The sequence below is a fragment of the Schistocerca cancellata genome, chromosome 2 (genome assembly GCF_023864275.1).
Source record: "Schistocerca cancellata isolate TAMUIC-IGC-003103 chromosome 2, iqSchCanc2.1, whole genome shotgun sequence".
Taxonomy (NCBI): domain Eukaryota; kingdom Metazoa; phylum Arthropoda; class Insecta; order Orthoptera; family Acrididae; genus Schistocerca; species Schistocerca cancellata.
In genome coordinates this window covers 506,500,958-506,519,291 of record NC_064627.1, presented here as the reverse complement: position 1 = coordinate 506,519,291, position 18,334 = coordinate 506,500,958, and the positions used below count along the sequence as shown (strand labels likewise).

The following is an 18,334-nucleotide window of genomic DNA, read 5'->3' as shown; positions in this document are numbered from 1 at the left end:
AGTGCTCAGAGCCATTTGAACCATTTTTCTAGAGAATTTCGCCCTGGGGTTTCATCTTCACGCAGCTCAATGTTTATGACGTCATATCTCCGAATTACCTGCTGATCAATAATACGATGTTTTAGGTACATCCAAATGTACATGCGAGTACTGCGTGCGAAATGTGTTGCGAAAAGAGTTGGTAGGAAAGAATTATGAAATTAAAACGTCATAGATGATGTCACAGATGAAATGCATCTCAGTATTTGACGTCATATATGCTAAACTGTGTGTCGTACACTTGTACATTTTTGTAGGTACATTCAGCAATATACGTGTATACTGTCTGCGAAATTCATTGCGAATAGAGTAAGTAGTAAAGAATTAATAAATTAAAACGTCATTCATGATGCAACAGTTTTTCACGCATCCCTGTGTTTGACGTCAATCTCCTGAACTACGTGTCGTACAATGACATGATTTTCCTGGTACATTCAGTGCCATATATGAAATCTGTCTTCAAAACGTGTCACGAGCACAGTTAGTTGTCAATAAGTAATAAAGTGAAACGCCGAGCTTCATGCGCCAGTTTTACTGCACGAACAACGAAAATGTAATAAGGAATAAACTTTTTTCCTATCGTCATTTTGTGGGGTTTGTCAGCGAGAAAAGCTTTCGAGAAGATTTGAAATTATGTGTAAAGTTTGTTGCATGGCCGTAAGTGCTCGTATTCTCAAATACTGGGTGACGAAAGTAAGGCAATTTGCGTGTCGTGGGCTACACTGCCCTTTCACCGTCATCCTCACGCCTTTGATAGGTAGCCTCACAGCGATGATTTCCAGGCAGTAAGTGAGATGTTTATGAAGCTTCATTGAAATCGATCCGCTGGTTTAGGAGGAGATGTCGAAAATACATACATATATACTATACGTACTTCGATTTTTATGATATGTGTGGATTTAACTTTCTAGCCGGATGCCTTACTTAACACACAGTTGTGTGTGCCATCTTTACGCGATCGTGTAATTTTTTTCTCTGTGTTAACGTATTTTACCTGTTTGTGTATCGTATCCTCTGAGATTGAAGCTTAGAGACCAGCCCAGCATATGCCTCAAAGGACGTGGAAAACTACTTAGAAAGCACACTCAGGCTGGTCTGAGCATCAGCCCTCGGACGCTAATCAGCAGAGCATATTTGATCCGGATGTGTCTCATCGTATACGAGCAGGTTACTTCTTCTGTTTCCACTGTAACCAAAATTGCAACTCCACGAAGACGGCATTCAACAAAAGAAAAATTAGCATGAAGGGTACTACATTCTCGGATACGCAAATAAACATTTCGGCTCAACTGGAAAAAGTACTTAGGAGTAATGTCGTACACATTCTGTGCAGAAAGAAAAGTTACACAGTTGGTTCCTCATCCAGAAATCACATTTGAATGTTGGCTGCGAGATGATCGTGTTCCATCTCGCGTAAGAAGGAGACACGACTAACAGTCCGAGTTGGAATTCGAAAACAGCAGGACTGTGACCTAAAGAGACTTGGCTTTATCTTTCTGTGATATTGCTGCTCGCGTTCAAAAGGATGCCTGTCATGAAAATATGGAACTCAGGAGGTGAGGAAAGCCGCACTCAACGCCAAGCAGGCATTGACATCTCAACGACGCCACGCGACTAGCCCCCGAGAGGACGTGTGAGATCGCACAGCCATGTCACCTACTTCCAGTCAGGGAATGGGCTTGTTAGAAGCACGACAAGTAACCACATGGACAGTGCGACAACTTCTGGAGCACCACATACCGTCACCAAGGCAATCGCCATTGCAACATCCCTTGATGCAGCGCCGGCCGGGATGGCCGAGCGGTTCTAGGCGCTACAGTCTAGAATCGCGCGACCGCTAAGGTCGCAGGTTCGAATCCTGCCTCGGAAATTGATGTGTGTGCTCTCCTTAGGTTAGTTAGGTTTAAGTAGTTCTAAGTTCTAGGGGACTGCTGACCTCAGTAGTTAAGTCCCATAGTGCTCAGAGCCATTTGATTTGAACCTTGACGCAGCAGCGGAGAGAGGAGCGTCAAAACTGGTGCTTCCAACGACAACATTGCAGACAGGAGCGGCACCGCGTCATCTTCTCAGGCGAGTCCCTGATCTGCGCACTGTGTTACGATGGAGGTATCAGTGTATAGAGGCACCGAGGTGAACGAACGTGCCAGATTGCAATCGTCATCGCCATACGAGCTCTGCACCTAGCGTGATATGGAGTATCTTTGGTTAGGCAACACGGGCACCTTTGCTTCACATAATCTGTAATTTGTGCAGTAGTTGCTACATTTCTGACCTATTAAGGCCGGCAGCTGTGCACTGTCTTCGAGGTCTGCGTTATGTTATCTTCCAACAATACGACGCAAGACGGTGATGTTGGCCGTGCAGTAAAGACTCTCCTCGATACAAAGAGTGCGTTCGACTGTTGACGTGGCCAGCGCGTTTTCAGATCTCTCGCCCATTAAAACTGTCTGGTCGTCGGCTGGCGAAACAGTGGCCTTCCACATGCCGTCAGCTATTACGATTTATAAATTCTTGCTTAGAGTTGAAACAGCATGGAATGACGGATCCGTATCTCTCAGCCAAGCTCATTTGAAATCGAAGTCCATTCTGATTTCTGCTGTTGTTGGTGCCAGATGTATGAGCTCTGTGTAGTAAATTCCGAACGCTGGAAACCCCCAATCGCCTACAAATTTAATTATCTGTTATTGCTATTACAGGGTTTATGCAAAGTAAGTAATATAACGTTATTTGCTAGTGTTGCAGGCGCTGCAGTTTTGAAGGCGAGCAGTGTACATTTCGTTCCCTGGCAGAGTGGTTCGTTCTTTTCAAATCCATACCAACGAGCTGGCAGTGAGGCAGTTGGGTTTCCCATCCGTAAATGTTTGGAACGCAACCTCCAGTCCCGACATCTGCCTTGCAACCTGCTGAAAACCTTGGCCAGAACTGGCAGTTGCCTCAGATAGTTTGTGTGTATCAGCGTGTACAGCATGGTGAAGTTGATGCATACCACTGTATCCTCCATCTGATTCTTGATGCTGGCCACTGTTGTGAAGCAACTGATAACATGGGGTTGGAGAAGAGTCGTTAGTGAGTACGTGAATCGATCACTATTCCGATGGAAACTTCGCTGTTATATCAAAGTTTAATATCAGTCCTCTTGAGCACTCTTAAACAAAAAAAGAACTATATGCATATTTAAATTTCTCATCTTTTGCCCGGTGGATACTGTGCTAGTCAAACATATTGGGGTTGGACAAAAAATGGAAACACCGATAAGACAACGCGTCGCCATGTCTAATATTTCATATGAAAATACGTTGGCATTCAAAGTAGTTTCCAGTGGTCTCGGAATGGATAAATACAGGTCCTGAATGATTTTCAAGGGCACCATATACCACTCTTCCCGCAAAATAACGACAAGTGAAGGTGGATAGCCATCCCGCCATCTCCCCAAAGTAGACGACAAAGTCTCAATAACGTTGAGATCTGGTGACTGTGATGGTCAGTTCATCCTCGTGCACAGGAAGCTACTATAGTCCCGACGAAGGAAGCTGCGGGAACAGGGGCTTGGTTGTCTTTAAACACAGCATCACCATTGGGGAACAAACATTGAACAGTGGGGTGGACCTGATCCACCAAAATGGTCACATAATTCTTCGCAGTAATGCAACCTTCCGCAGTATCCACGGGGCTCATAGAATACCATCGTATGGCTGCCCAAATCATCACCGAACCTCCACAATATTTCATTCTTGGGACGTTAACTCGACCTGAAGTTGGAGACAGTGTGAAACGAGACTCATTCGACCAAATGATTTTCTTACATTCCTCCATACCCCAGGTTTCGCGTCACTTTTTCATACTACCGGTATTTGCATCACTGTTGGGTGGTTTTAGAATTGCAGCTGTCGCTGCAGTCACAGCTTATGGAGCTCCCTTCGTGTTGTTTTGGTCTTCATGGAGTTCGCGAGCATGACACGCAATGCTGCAGTGAGTTTTGCAGTTGTCGTCCTCTTGTTTTCTGTCACAGTCCTGTTCAGTGACCGTCCGTAACGGTCACTCAACACACTTAGCGAGGAAGTGAGCACCAGTGACGTCACAGCCAGCAGCGCGGCTATATAACGGCGAGGCCACGGTGACTCGGCAGTCAATTACCACTTGACAATGGCGCAGAAGAGCTCAGTCGAAAGCTCGTGGTTTTTTAACCACCTGATGAGCTGGCCGTTTGGGTGCTGTATATTCTTGTTCGCCGAAGTATGTCATCTAGACGTCATGAAGTCACGGAACTTCCACGTGATACCAGAGATTATGTATACGTCTGTGATGGAGAAACATTAGAACCGATGCTGATGTCTTTATATGGTAGCTTATTTGAAGGCATATTTTCAGCATCACGCCCCTGTTTCCCGCACACCACGAAGGGTGTAGCCGCTGTCCCAGTTGAAGTAGTTGCTGTTGTACATTCTGATTTCAACAGTTTCGTAGGTCAGAGTCATTTATTTAGTTAGCTTGCAATCGGAAGTAACAGCTTTATACAAAAAAAAAAACAAAGAATAAAATTCCAACACTCAAAATCAGTTACTCTTCCAAGGAATAAACAATGCACTTCACTGGTTGGTCTCTTGAACCCACACTGCTCACCCTTAAAATGTGCGGAGCACCTGAGATGCAGGGGTACTTGAATTTGACTTGTCCAGCTCATACGGACGACCGGTTGTTGTGTCAGCATGAGCACAGATGTGACTGGTTGTTCCGTAGTCCTCTGGCGTCTTTGCGTTGTGTCTTCAATCCGATTGGGTGTTGGCTCGCCTGCCCCGAGATCACCCTGCACTATAGTAGTGCTTTCGTGCATCGGCGATGGTAAGATCCATGCTGGTTTCACTCTTTCACTGGACACACTGACAGTTTTTCCATTTTGCAAGATGTCTGTAGTATGGGCATCGCATCGCAGTACCTGATAGGGTCCAGTATAAGGGGGTTCTAGAGGAGCCCGTAAGGCGTCCGTGCGCAACCTGACGTTCGAGCGATCCGCCAACGCTTTGTGCCCGAAAACCTGATGTTCCCCACGGCGGGATTCCGGTGGTCCTCTCATCCTTGCCACAGGTCACGAATGTCTTTACCAGTAGCGGTAGCTCCGTTTGAGGTGGTAGTGATGCCGTTATGAGATAGTCTGCCGGATCTCGTCACCAGAGGTTTGTAAAAAATTTATTGCGCCTTCCATGCTTAACAGATGTAACCCGAAAAATGTCATTGCAACTTAAACCGTTCTTGTTTTCGGGCTCACCAGTTATGTATGTCAAAGATTAAACCCACATGTACCTCGAGAAATTTATTTAGTTAGCTTACAGTCGGAAGTAACAGCTCAAAAGAAATAAAAAACAAAGAATAAACGCCCAACTGTCATAATTAGTTACTCTCCCTAGGAATAAACAATGCACTTCACTGGTCGGTCTCTTGCTCCCACAGCTTCCTTGATGACAGAATCGTAGCACGTAGATGTGTGAGATAAGACTTTAATTTCGTTAAACACTACCGTATATTTATGAAGCTGTGTTCGGCAACAGAAGATTTGTCAAAATAGTGATATTTAATGTCCCGTCAGTGTTCTGTGCAGCTTTTTGAAATCGTTCGTATTCACTGGCCACTGTAGCTGCTGTTCCTGAAATTTATAAAATCTTTGTTAAAGCGGTAACAAAGTCTTCAGTAGTTTGGGACATATCAATTCCAAAAAATGTATGTGTGAAATCTTATGGGACTTAAGTGCTAAAGTCATCAGTCCCTAAGCTTACACATTACTTAACCTAAATTATCCTAAGGACAAACACACGCACCCATACCCGAGGGAGGACTCGAACCTCCGCCGGAACCAGCCGCACAGTCCATGACTGCAGCGCCCAGACCACTCGGCTAATCCCGCGCGGCGTACCAATTCCAAAATTCGTTTGATGACACAATATGTTGGAATGTCGTGGAAAGGAGTACGTAAGTGAACGGCACATGGTTTCAAAACATAAGCACGCTTAATTGGGACGGAAGGAATTCAATGGCAAGTTCAGTCATTGTCTACCCTGTATAACATGGCAACAAAACAAGAAGGACTAGATAATATTCGCATTATTATACGGCTACCTTTTGTACCAGAACATTGAATCGCCTGCACCTGCGGTCAGGTACTGCATGATTTCAAGTTTTAGTGGATAAGCCGGCCGCGGTGGTCTAGCTGTTCTGGCGCTGCAGTCCGGAACCGCGCGACTGCTACGGTCGCAGGTTCGAATCCTGCCTCGGGCATGGGTGTGTGTGATGTCCTTAGGTTTAAGTAGTTCTAAGTTCTAGGGGACTTATGACCGAAGATGTTGAGTCCCATAGTGCTCAGAGCCATTTTTTTAGTGGATATTTTAATAACAAGACGCCAGTCAGAAAACTAATGAGGGACAGACAGTAAAGGCGATAGCTGCCTTCGATGGGAAGGATGAGAAGAAGCATTAAGATCGGTGTCATTCCCGCTATTCTCCGCAGTAAGTAGGCTGTGTGCTCTTTCATCCTTTGTCCTCTTCTCGTACAATTCTCACAAACAAAGAGCTGGCGCTACTCTGAACTGCCACCAAATACCGTCGTCATACACAGCAGTAACGCTTGTCTGATACTGCATACATGTTGTAGGAAGCCACATGAGGCAGGCCAAACGATAATGCGGGATGCATCTCGTCGTCTCAATCGATTTCTAATATTTGAACAGAATTAGGTAACTCCCTGATTCACTCCATGAAACTGGCGCTAGTTATTAAGTCAGTCAGTATTTCATTCATGGACGTGCACTGCATTCTGCGCAATGCACTAAGACCAAGAAACTACAAAGGCTTCTGTGCGTCACACCATGGTGATGGAAGATACATAGACTAAAACATAGTTTACATACTCTGTTTCCTGTTGATCAGTTTACTGGTTTGCCATCATCTTAAGAAAACTTAGCACTTATTTCTTTTTTTTGCAGTAAGGAAACGTCCGGAATCTACATCAGGAAGCAATACAGGTCAAGCAACAAAAGGTATGTACGCCTCACTTGTAGTGAACATTTCCGCACTTTCATGGAGCTGGTTTAATATGTCTGTTGATTGCAGAGGATGTATCATTCAGACCTAAGCAGTTTCTTAAAACATTTGTGGTAAGTTGAAACTGCATATCATTAGTCACACTGCTTACCTCCCTCACTCAAAAGAGACTGCCCAAGCGAGCGGCAGCGCAAACATCTCTGGTGGAAAGGCTACAGTGAAGAGTCAAGACTTAACTACAGCCTCAGGATATTGCTGCGATGACATGTTTTTACTATTTAGTGGAATATACCACCGACAAACATTGCTGTTTACGCAGTTTTAACTGTCCACAAATGTTCGTAACAACATATACGTTACTGAGGAGCACAACAATGAAATTTCAAGGAAAATGTTGTGGTTACGTTGACTTGAAGCTTAGCCTAATATTTACATTACGCCATATTTTAGTGAGCCGATTTCAGCCGAGTGCCACTTGTACTGTATTCATTTCAGTTGTTTGCAGTTTCTCATAATTAGAGATTGGAAGGAGCGATCTGTATTTGCTTTGAAGAAAATTTTATTAGCCAAGATCGCATTCAATACTATTTATTCCTGATGGGTTGATGACATCTTGCTGCAGTTATCTACAGATCTTAAAAAAAAAAACTTTTTGCTATACGTCCTGTTCCATAATGACTGTATCATACATGCAATGTTGACATAGTGGATAGTATGTAGCACATTCCACACAGGTTCGTCAAAAACAAAAATATGTTTGTTACAAAAAAAACAGGAGGAGGGGGAGGAGGAATTAGTGTTTAACACATTGGGAATTTGTGGTAAGGTCTTTTGGGACCAAACTGCTGAGGTCATCGGTCCCGAAGCCTGCACACTACATAATCTAACTTAAACTAACTTACGCTAAGGACAACACACATATCCATGCCCGAGGGAGGACTCGAACCTCCGACGGGGTGAGAGTCCCGTCGACAACGAGGTCATTAGAGACAAAGAGCGGATAAAAGAAGGATCGGGGAGAAAATCGGTCGTGCCATCTCGGCAGCTGCCTGAAGCGATTTAGAGAAATCACGGAAAACCTAAAGTTGGATGGCTGGAGGCGGGTTTGAACCGTCATCCTCCCGAATGCGAGTCCAGTGTGCGCCACCTCGCTCAGTACAAATAAAAACAATGCAGTTAAAAAGCGCCTTGTCTAGCTAGGGTTCCAACACAATAGCGTTCCATTGACGCCTGTTATATGTTGAAATGCGTAACACTGCACATTTGTGCACATTTTTTGCGTTTGAATGACGAGTTAAATACAACACGGATCAAGATTCTTTGAAGTACGCAGTATAGCCGAGTCACAGTTCTACCTGACCACGATATTATTGCACTTGTGTGTACATCCATAGTTTAGCAATGTGCTACATACCGGGTGATCAAAAAGTCAGTATAAATTTGAAAACTGAATAAATCACGGAATAATGTAGATAGAGAGGTACAAATTGACACACATGCTTGGAATGACATGGGGTTTTATTAGAATCAAAAAAATACAAGAGTTCCAAAAATGTCCGACAGATGGCGATTCATCTGATGGGAATAACAATAATTAGCATAACAAAGTAAGACAAAGCAAAGATGATGTTCTTTACAGGGAATGCTCAATATGTCCACCATCATTCATCAACAATAACTGTAGTCGAGGTATAATGTTGTGAACAGCACTGTAAAGCATGTCCGGAGTTATGGTGAGGCATTGGCGTCGGATGTTGTCTTTCAGCATCCCTAGAGATCTCGGTCGATCACGATACACTTGCGACTTCAGGTAACCCCAAAGCCAATAATCGCACGGACTGAGATCTGGGGACCTGGGAGGCCAAGCATGACGAAAGTGGCGCCTGAGCACACGATCATCACCAAACGACGCACGCAAGAGATCTTTCACGCGTCTAGCAATATGGGGCGATTCTAATAAAACCTCATCTCATTCCAAGCATGTGTGTCAATTTTTACCTCTCTATGTACATTATTTCGTGGTTTATTAAGTTTTCAAGTTTATACTGACTTTTTGATCACCCGGTACAATCCAATTTAATGTCAGCATGGCATGTAGGATACAGTTATAGTGGAACAGGACATATAAAAAAGTTTTCTGAAGCTCAGAAGACGACAGACTTAACTGTTGAAACCGGTCATCGGGAATAAACAGAATCGAATGTGATCTTGGCTATTAAAAGTTTCTTCAATTTCAGTTGCTCGTCCAGTCGAAAGCCCGCTGGTGAGCACACAGCAGCAGCGTGCGAGGTCGCGCCTCGCAGTGCACGCGAGAAGGCAAATCAATCAAAAAGATGCAGCCGGCCTCTGACCAGCCTTATCAGAGGCACGAATGAAGCGTATTACGCAGACGCCGTCACGCTGATACCGCCTGAAGGCGGAACAAGAGGCGTTCAACCGCGAATAAGAAATGGAATTGGTGGCACACTTGATCGACGCGACCACAGAGATTTTCATTGGGTTCTAATCCTGGGACATCGCGAGCCAGCCAGAATGTATCGTTACACGTGAATATGTCAGTCACAGAGTTCATACTGAGTGTGGTAGACTAAGGAATTCTCTTCTTGGAAGTGAGGACTTGTAATATTGGGATCTCAATAAGAAGTTGGTGTAACGGCAAGAAGTAGTTGTTCAATATTTCGATACAGCCGTCTCTATTAGAGGTATCTGGCACCTCATCAGGAAACGTGTACGCAACATTAAAACGTCTCCAACAAATAATACACTCATCGCCCTTTGCACAAGAAAAAGAGGACATGGTCTAATGTCACTCTGACCTGGGGATGGAGCTCATTTTCAGTTCTACAATACGAAATCGTCATCCTGTCATTCACCTGTTGTGTTTTACAGATTCCACGGAAAACCTAGATGAGGATGGCTGGACGTGGATACGTGAGCCGCTCGGTGTGTCTTGGTAGATCACTCGTTGGGTGCTAAAGTGTGGATCAAAAAGACTTGGATTCGATCCTCAGCCAGTCTTCGGATTTTTAAATTTATTTTTTTATTCTACACATCTAGTTCCGCAGGACCAAACTGAACAGAAAATCTCTATGGTCACTGAACGAGTCAATACATGAAACTAACACAGATAGAAAAAAACGTAGACAAAACCCACGCATATGACAAGCTGCGAGTATATGTTACCATAATCAACAAATTATCGCAGGAATTAGCTTTTTTTCAGGTGCTCCTCGACAGAACAGAAGGAATGATCCATGAAGAAACTCTTCAGTCTAGACTTGAATGTATGAGGAATACTACTAAGACGTTTTAATTCTTGTGACGGCATGCTGAAAATGGATGCAGCAGAATACTGCTCGCCTTTCTGCACAAGAGTCAAGTGGATGCGATTCAGATGCATAATGTTCTTCTGCCTAATATTAACTGAGTGAAAGCTACTTGTTCTTGGCAATAAGGTCACATTATTAACAACAAGCGACGTTAAAGAAAATAAATATTGAATGGCCAATGTCAGAATTCTCGGGCTCCTGAATAGGGCTCGACGAGTGAACTGCGGGCTTAGACCACGTACTACTTGAATGTATGTTTCTCAGTCGAAAATGCCGTTTCTGAATGGGAAGAGGTACGTCAAAATATAGTGCCGCATTTTATAAGCGAATGAAAGTAAGCAAAATAGTCCAATTTTTGTGTTGGGCTCTCACTTATTGCAGATAGTGTTCTAATGATAAACAAAGCGACTTTCAGTTTTTAACAAGATCCTGAACATGGGCAGTCCATGACAGTTTATTATCTGAACACCCAGAAATTTTAATTGTTCAGACTCACTAATCATGCCCATCATGTATAATCCAAATGCCAATTTTAGTTAGCTTGCGTGTTAGAAACTGTAAAAACTGAGTCTTGCTGTGATTTAGCATCAATTTATTTCCTAGAAGACGCCAACTTACGTTTTGAACTACAGTATTTGATACATTGCCTTTGCACCACTCAGCAGCTGGTATCATCAGAAAACAGAAATATTTTAGAATCGTCTGCAAATTTAGAAGAAATATCATTATACACCGGGTGTCTCTTTAGAGTCGTCAGGTGGATTTTCTCTGGTGTTTCGGCAGGTATTTGCAATTTAATTTTTGCACCGTGTAGCTGGAGTCGGCTCAAACAAATACCGCTCAGGACGTTCCTTTTACATGCGACGCCCAGCGTCGATGGAGAGCGTCGGTTTGTTTCCCTTTTTAAGGTGGAGGTTACTTGTCCGTTCTACAGAGAGGCCCCAAATTAGTGTACTGAGATATTCGTTTTACCGGTATGTATTAGCAGAAACAGTAAAACACTAGGAATAACGAGTAATTCAGCAAGGACAGCACTGCCCTTGCCCGCGCTGACTGCTGCCGCCTCGGAGAAGCGCGCTGCTCATTCGCTGCTGGACTACTGATTATTCCTCGTCTTTTACTGTTTCTGCTAATACACATCTCAAAACGAATATGGTGCTAGACTAATCTGGTTGCGCTCTGTAGATTGGGCATCTGAAATTCAAATTAAAAAAAATGGTTTGAAGCGGGAAACAAACCCATGCATTCCGTCAACGCTGGGCGTCGCATCAAACGTGCTGAGCAGCATTTGTTTGGGTTCACGCTATCTGCACGTTGCAAAAACAAAATTGCAAATATCTGCCGGAGCACTAGAGAAAATCCGCCTGACGTCTCTCTCTTAAGAGACACACCCGGTATATATGAGAAACAGTAGTGGTCACAACAATGACACCTCACAACACCCCCCCCCCCTCCCCGCCGCCTCCCCCCCTGCACTTACCCTTCTCCCGATCAGACACCCTTAGAAATTGGAAGTTTGTGGTAAGATCTTATGGTACCAAACTGCTGAGGCCATCGGTCCCTAAGCTTACACACTATTAAATCTAACTTAAACTAACCTACGCTAACGACAACCCATGCCCGAGGGATGACTCGAACATCCAACGGAGGGACCCTCGCGGACCGTGACAAGGCGCCCGAGACCGCACGGCTACCCCGCGTGGCAGACGTCCCTTCTTAGCCGTTCTCATTACTGTGGAAATGACCTTTTTCCGGTCTGTTCTTAAAGTATAGGACGAACCAACTGTGAATTACACCTCTTATTCCACAACGGACCAATTTCTGTAGTAATATTTTGTGATCCACACAATCAAACGCCTTAGCTAAATAAAAGAAGATGCCTAATATTCGCAAATTTTTTTAAATCTGTCCAGTACCTCACTGAGAGAAGAGAATATAGCATTTTCAGTTGCTGAACCTTTGAAACCAAACTGGACATTTGACAGGAAACTGTGTGAGCTGAAATGATTAATTACCCTTGCAAAGAAGCCTGTTCAATAACTTTTGCAAACGCCGATGGCATAGCAATAGGCCTAAAATTGTACTTTAATCGATAAGGAAAATAGATTTATTTGTACCTGGGGGCAGGGATTTTCTCTGCCTCGTGATGACTGGGTGTTGTGTGATGTCCTTAGGTTAGTTAGGTTTAAGTAGTTCTAAGTTTTAGGGGACTGATGACCATAGATGTTGAGTCCCATAGTACTCAGAGCCATTTGAACCATTTGTGCCTGGACAGGTCAGTCGGTAAGAACATTGCTCGCGAAAGACAAGGTTTCGTGTTCGACTGCCGGTCCAGCGCACAGTTTTAATCCATCGCGAAGTTTCAACCATAAATAGTTTTGCTGTTAATAAAGTGCAGAGTGATTCAAAAAGAAAGAACAGACTTCAGTTGTCTGTTACAGACAATCTATGCTCCCTGCCGCCGTTGGATAAGCAGCTGCAGCAGCAGGTCGTATACCCCTAGCTCACTTATTTGTTACATAGTTTAATTATTAATTTCTTTGCGTGTTTTTGGGTACTTGCATTGTTTAATTCATAAATTTCTGGCGTATTATAGTATTTGAGAGTTGTGGCATCGCGCTTTAGTGTTTACTTCGTAGATTCTTACTCAAATTGCGTGTGAGTTTCGTATAGGAGGTGTAATTTCGAGTTTTAGTTACTGTAATCGTAAATTCAGGCAGATTGTAGCGCAGTCGTTAGGCATTTGTACAGGTTAGTTAATACATTCTTTGCGTGTTTCCCTTGCGTTATCTAGGCACTGACTCGTGTTTCAGTAACTGTTGTTCAACATGGATTAGAATGGACACGGACTGTGATTGCTGTGTTCAGATGAGGGCTGAGTTGGCATCCCTTCGCTCACAGCTGCAAGCGGCGCTGACTTCGGTCGCGCAGCTTGAGGCTGTTGCCAATGGGCACCACTGTGGGGGGCCGGACTTGGGTATCACGGGGATGTCAACCTCGTCCCGTCTGTCCCCAGATCATCTGTCCCCAGATCGGTCTGCCGCTGTGGTTGCCCCGGTTGCTGCCCGCAGGGGGGCTGAGCCCTCGCCTGTGGTTGATTGGGAGGTCGTTCCAAGGCGTGGCAGGCAGCGAAAGACGTCCCCGGAGGCTGATCAGAAAGCCTCCCCGGTGCGTCTGACAAACAGGTTTCAGGCACTGTATCTGGCTGAGCCAGATGCAGCTGCCTGCCCTGTTTCAGAGGATGATTCTCAGTCTTCAAGGTCCGGGCAATCACAGAGGGTGGGCTTATTGGTAGTTGGGAGCTCCAATGTTAGGAGCGTAATGGCGGCTAAGGAGGGGAAGAAATCCTGTGTGCACTCCGTGTGCATTCCGGGTGGAGTCATTCCTGATATGGAAAGGCTCCTTCCGGATGCCATGAAGAGCAGAGGGTGCAGCCAGCTGCAGGTGGTGGCACATGTCGGCACTAATGTCGTGTGTCGCTTTGGATCTGAGAAAATTCTCTCTGGATCCCAGCGGCTATCTTATTTGGTGAAGGCTGCCGGTCTTGCTTACGAGATGAAGGCGGAGCTCACCATCTGCAGCATCGTTGACAGAACCGACTGCAGACCTATGGTGCAGAGCCGGATGGAGGGTCTGAATCAGAGGCTCAGACGGTTATGCGACCGTGTTGGCTGCAGATTCCTTGACTTGCGCCATAGGGTGGTGGGGTTTCGGGTTCCGCTGAATAGGTCAGGAGTTCGCTCCACTCAGCTGGCGGCTACGCGGGTAGCGGAGGCTGTGTGGCGTGGACTTGGCGGTTTTTTAGGTTAGAAGGCCTTGGGAAAGTACGGGGTGGGCTGCAATCTCAAAGGGTGCATGGCAAATACAGGACGTGCTTGGATCAAGGAACAGTCGGAATTGTAGTTGTAAATTGTTGTAGTTGTGCTGGGAAAGTCCTTGAGCTTCAAGCGCTAATAGAAAGCACAGAAGCTGAAATCGTTATAGACACAGAAAGCTGGCTAAAGCCTGAAAAAAGTTCTGCAGAAATTTTTACGAAGTCTCAGACGGTGTTCAGGGAAGATAGATTAGGCAGAATTGGTGGTGGAGTGTTTGTGTCTGTCAGTAGTGATTTATCTTGTAGTGAAGCCGAAGTAGATACTCCGTGCGAATTGATATGGGTGGAGGTTATACTTAACAGCCGAACTAAGTTAATAATTGGCTCCTTCTACCGACCCCCAGACTCCGATGATATAGTTGCGGAACAGTTCAGAGAAAATTTGAGACTCGTAACAAATAAATACCCCACTAATACGGTTATAGTTGGTGGGGACTTCAACCTTCCCTCGATATGTTGGCAAAAATACTTGTTCAAAACTGGTGGTAGGCAGAAAACATCAGCCGAGATTGTCCTAAATGCTTTCTCCGAAAATTATTTCGAGCAGTTAGTCCACGAACCCACGCGAATTGTAAATGGTTGCGAAAACACACTTGACCTCTTAGCCACAAACAATCCAGAGCTGATAGAGAGCATCATGACTGATACAGGGATTAGTGATCACAAGGTCGTTGTAGCTAGGCTCAATGCCGTTTCTTCCAAATCCACCAGAAACAAACGCAAAATAATTTTATTTAAAAAAGCGGATAAAGTGTCACTAGAAGCCTTCCTAAGAGACAATCTCCATTCCTTACGAACTGAATATGCAAATGTAGACGAGATGTGGCTCAAATTCAAAGATATAGTAGCAACAGCAATTGAGAGATTCATACCTCATAAATTGGTAAGAGGTGGAACTGATCCCCCGTGGTACACAAAACAGGTCCGAACTCTGTTGCAGAGGCAACAGAAAAAGCATGCGAAGTTCAGAAGAACGTGTAATCCCGAAGATTGGCTAAAATTTACAGACGCGTGAAATTTGGCACGGACTTCAATGCGAGATGCCTTTAATAGGTTCCACAACGAAACATTGTCTCGAAATTTGGTAGAAAATCCGAAGAAATTCTGGTCGTATGTAAAGTACACAAGCGGCAAGACGCAGTCAATACCTTCGCTGCGCAGTGCCGATGGTACTGTTACCGACGACTGTGCCGCTAAAGCGGAGTTATTGAACGCAGTTTTCCGAAATTCCTTCACCAGGGAAGATGAATGGAATATTCCAAAATTTGAAACACGAACAGCTGCTAACATGAGTTTCTTAGAAGTAGATACCTTAGGGGTTGCGAAGCAACTCAAATCGCTTGATAAGGGCAAGTCTTCAGGTCCAGATTGTATACCGATTAGGTTCCTTTCAGATTACGCTGATACAATAGCTCCCTACTTAGCACTCATATACAACCGCTCGCTCACCGATAGATCTGTGCCTACAGATTGGAAAATTGCGCAGGTCGCACCAGTGTTTAAGAAGGGTAGTAGGAGTAATCCTTCTAACTACAGACCTATATCATTGACGTCGGTTTGCAGTAGGGTTTTGGAGCATATACTGTATTCAAACGTTATGAATCACCTCGAAGGGAACGATCTATTGATACGTAATCAGCATGGTTTCAGAAAACATCGTTCTTGTGCAACGCAGCTAGCTCTTTATTCGCACGAAGTAATGGCCGCTATCGGCAGGGGATCTCAAGTTGATTCCGTATTTCTAGATTTCCGGAAAGCTTTTGACACCGTTCCTCACAAGCGACTTCTAATCAAGCTGCGGGCCTATGGGGTATCGTCTCAGTTGTGCGACTGGATTCGTGATTTCCTGTCAGGAAGGTCCCAGTTCGTAGTAATAGACGGCAAATCGAGTAAAACTGAAGTGATATCAGGTGTTCCCCAGGAAAGCGTCCTGGGACCTCTGCTGTTCCTGATCTATATAAATGACCTGGGTGACAATCTGAGCAGTTCTCTTAGGTTGTTCGCAGATGATGCTGTAATTTACCGTCTAGTAAGGTCATCCGAAGACCAGTATCAATTGCAAAGCGATTTAGAAAAGATTGCTGTATGGTGTGGCAGGTGGCAGTTGACGCTAAATAACGAAAAGTGTGAGGTGATCCACATGAGTTCCAAAAGAAATCCGTTGGAATTCGATTACTCGATAAATAGTACAATTCTCAAGGCTGTCAATTCAACTAAGTACCTGGGTGTTAAAATTACGAATAACTTCAGTTGGAAAGACCACATAGATAATATTGTGGGGAAGGCGAGCCAAAGGTTGCGTTTCATTGGCAGGACACTTAGAAGATGCAACAAGTCCACTAAAGAGACAGCTTACACTACACTCGTTCGTCCTCTGTTAGAATATTGCTGCGCGGTGTGGGATCCTTACCAGGTGGGATTGACGGAGGACATCGAAAGGGTGCAAAAAAGGGCAGCTCGTTTTGTATCATCACGTAATAGGGGAGACAGTGTGGCAGATATGATACGCGAATTGGGATGGAAGTCATTACAGCAAAGACGTTTTTCGTCGCGGCGAGATCTATTTACGAAATTTCAGTCACCAACTATCTCTTCCGAATGCGAAAATATTTTGTTGAGCCCAGCCTACATAGGTAGGAAGGATCATTAAAATAAAATAAGAGAAATCAGATCTCGAACAGAAAGGTTTAGGTGTTCGTTTTTCCCGCGCGCTGTTCGGGAGTGGAATGGTAGAGAGATAGTATGATTGTGGTTCGACGAACCCTCTGCCAAGCACTTAAAAGTGAATTGCAGAGTAGTCATGTAGATCTAGATGTATATAGAAACACATTGCGCATGTCACTGGATAAATGAAGGTGGGAAGTTTTGTCCCTGGACAGACACTACACCATGCACCCAACATCAGCACCATGTATCTCCGGAGAAACGTCAAAACGGTAGCCCATTCCATTCCACACTCGAATCAACAGGTCCCTGTTTATTGATCGACAGCTTCAGATTCGATTTCTCAGCTCTTGAAGAGACCCTGTCTTTTATGTACACCCACAGAAAAATATCGCAAGGTGTCAAATCTGGTGACCTGGCTGGCCAAAAGCAATGAAAAAGATCTTGTTTTCCACCTCTCCCAATGCAACGTTCTGGGATGGAGTTGTTAAGATAACGCCGCATCTCATGGTGAAAGTGAGGCGCGCCGCTGTCCTGCATAAAAACGAAATCATTGGGTTCTTCGTGAAGTTGAGGAAACAACCAATTTAGCTGCATGTCAAGGTATGGCATTTCTGCCACAGTTTCCTCCTCAAAAAAGGAATGTCCGTAAGTTTTGTGAACAGAAACGGCACAAAACACATTCGTTTTCGGCGAGTCTCTTTCAAGTTCTTCGATGACGCCAGAATTTTGTGACTCCCAAATTCCTATATTAGGGCGGTTTGCTTTACCCTGTAGATGGAACGTCGATTCGTCCTAAAAAAAGAGTCATTCAGAGAAAGTGTGCTCTGCCACATCCTGGAGAAATGAGATGCAAAATTCGTACCTCTGTTACGGTCGCCGGGACGCAATTGCAGTAACTGCAGCTTGTAAGGCTTCATATGCAGGCGTTGTTAGGGAACACGCCACACCGCTGTTTGAGGAAATTGAAGTCCATGGCCAGCCCTTCTTGTGGACTTCCCAGGGTTCTGTGTGGACGCATATTGGATACTCTCGACATTTTCATCAGACGTGCGTAAGCGACCAGTACTCTTCCCTATCAATATGCAATCAACTTCCAAGAATTTTACATGCCACTCATAAATGTGGCTGTACTGAGGCGGTTTCTTGCTGAATCAACGACGGCACGTGCATTGTAGTTGAACAATAGATTAACTTCGAGCAAATTCCAACACACAAAATGGTTTCTCTTGTGGTGTAGTCGCCGTGTTGCTACAAACAAACAAAAGCGCAGCTGTGTCAAAGCTTTGGATCTTCCTCTATACAGTGAGATGCACAATATGTATCTATCTTTTACAGTTTGCAATAAAAACTGAAACCTGTTCTTTCTCTTTGGATCACTCGGTAAAGTTTAAGAGAAG

General features: G+C 44.5%; 1 protein-coding gene across 2 annotated transcripts in view; it reads left to right on the top strand.

The window, feature by feature from the left end:
• The window catches only part of LOC126162048 (myosin-13), a 320,343-nt gene that overhangs the window by 154,273 nt on the left and 147,736 nt on the right, over window positions 1–18,334 (top strand). Inside the window, exon 2 of one of the 2 annotated variants that reach the window (XM_049918288.1) lies at window positions 7,010–7,063. The gene's annotated coding sequence lies outside the window, so the exon portion shown is untranslated. Of the gene's footprint in view, window positions 1–7,009; window positions 7,065–18,334 lie in introns of both variants that reach the window. The other variant, XM_049918289.1, reaches the window with a different exon arrangement.